Genomic DNA, 1,698 nt, shown 5'->3' with positions numbered 1-1,698 from the left:
TATATTAAAAACACAGTTAAACATCGATTTTTGTGTGTCACTTGGGATGTTGAGTGCAGCAATAGTTCAGATTAGATGTTTGTGATGTCAAAATACAAAGTCTATAGTTTCATATGAATTAGGAGCTCAAATTACCAATATTGACAAGCTAGAATATAAAATAAGAACCTCTTATCTTTTCTATTTCGTAAGATATCGCTCATGTACTGAATCAAACACAGTGGTACCCCGCCCACCTTTTTCCATTTTTTAAAACACTCCTTTATATACACTTCTGCATATGACATGAATAACCAATTGAGATCTCAGAATGTCCCCCTAGTGGCTTTCTTAGCTATTTTAAATTCTTAGGATGCTATCTTTTTCTTTCAAACCAAGATTTCAGGGAGGTAAGTTGTGTCTTTAGTCTGCTCAAAATTTTCATATTTTTTAGACCCAAATACAGCTTAGTTACTAAGCGTGATAAATTATTGTAGAATTCTGTGGTATTGATATAATAATTAATGATTTTTGGTTATTCAACTCAAAATATATAAAACCTAAAAAAATATTTCATTTCATATCCTCCACATGCAAACTTTTAAAAGGCTTAGCAACCTACATCAAGTAGCAACCGAGTACAAAGGTCGTAACTAGAAGAGATAATTGTTTGCTTTACTTGCTGTTTTATGTTTTAAGAACTTATTTCTAAATAGCAATAATCTTTATACATATATAATTTATAATAATTGAAATGTGACTGTATTTTACAAAATACTAGTCTACTAAAACACAGCCAAGACAGGTCACTTTGTAAAGGTCAGTTTTATATTATTGGATATGGTAACATGAGTGCAAGTGTATTGCATCATTATAACTTCCGTATTGTTAGCTAGGCACAGCTGAAAGGTCAATATAATAAAAATGATAAATGTATAATGTTATGAGATTTAAGCTATTTGGTCTAAACATTTATGTTTTTGTGTTATAATTTGTGTTCATTTTAGAATGAAAGAGGCATAATTTACATTTATATCCTAATTTTTTATGGTGGCTACTAGATCGGTCGGATCTACCGAACCCGTACAGAGATTCGTTACTGAAAGTAACAGATAAGATATATAGCTTTTTTTTCTTAAGAAACGTTTGATAACTATCTGGATGTTATAAAGATTTTGCATGTGAAATTTGAAAATTTTCTCGTGCATAAAAGTATTTTTAATCTTAAAATGAAAATTACTTTGCATGTTGGATAGGCAGCATGCGGAAAGAAAAATAGGCTTGAGAAAAACCTTGTTTTACAAACCTTAAGACTTAACCAAAAAAAATGGATATTTTCCGTATGAAAGCATTGTAATGTTTACTGATAATCTGCTAAATTTTGTTAACATATGCTTACTAATTTAAAAGTTATAGCATAAAAACTATAACAAGCACAAAATGGTTTACCGGTCAGTCCCAGGGACCGAGCCCGTGTTGAAAGAGAATAGGAAATTCAAACTCAACTTATAGTTTCATTAGTTATGTAAGTGATACCAGATAGTAAGATATTTCAGAGTGAGAAAAACAAATTTATTCCAGATTCCTACCACATATTTGTTGCAAAATAATATATTCTCTGATACTCAACACAAAAACTACAAGAAATAAATTGTTCTGAAGTTTAGAGAATTCATTTTAGATGTCTTATTTAATCCTTTCTTACCAATTATATATAAT

This window comes from Limulus polyphemus, unplaced genomic scaffold, assembly GCF_000517525.1.
Source record: "Limulus polyphemus unplaced genomic scaffold, Limulus_polyphemus-2.1.2 Scaffold0, whole genome shotgun sequence".
Taxonomy (NCBI): Eukaryota; Metazoa; Arthropoda; class Merostomata; order Xiphosura; family Limulidae; genus Limulus; species Limulus polyphemus.
This window is presented reverse-complemented; position numbering follows the sequence as displayed.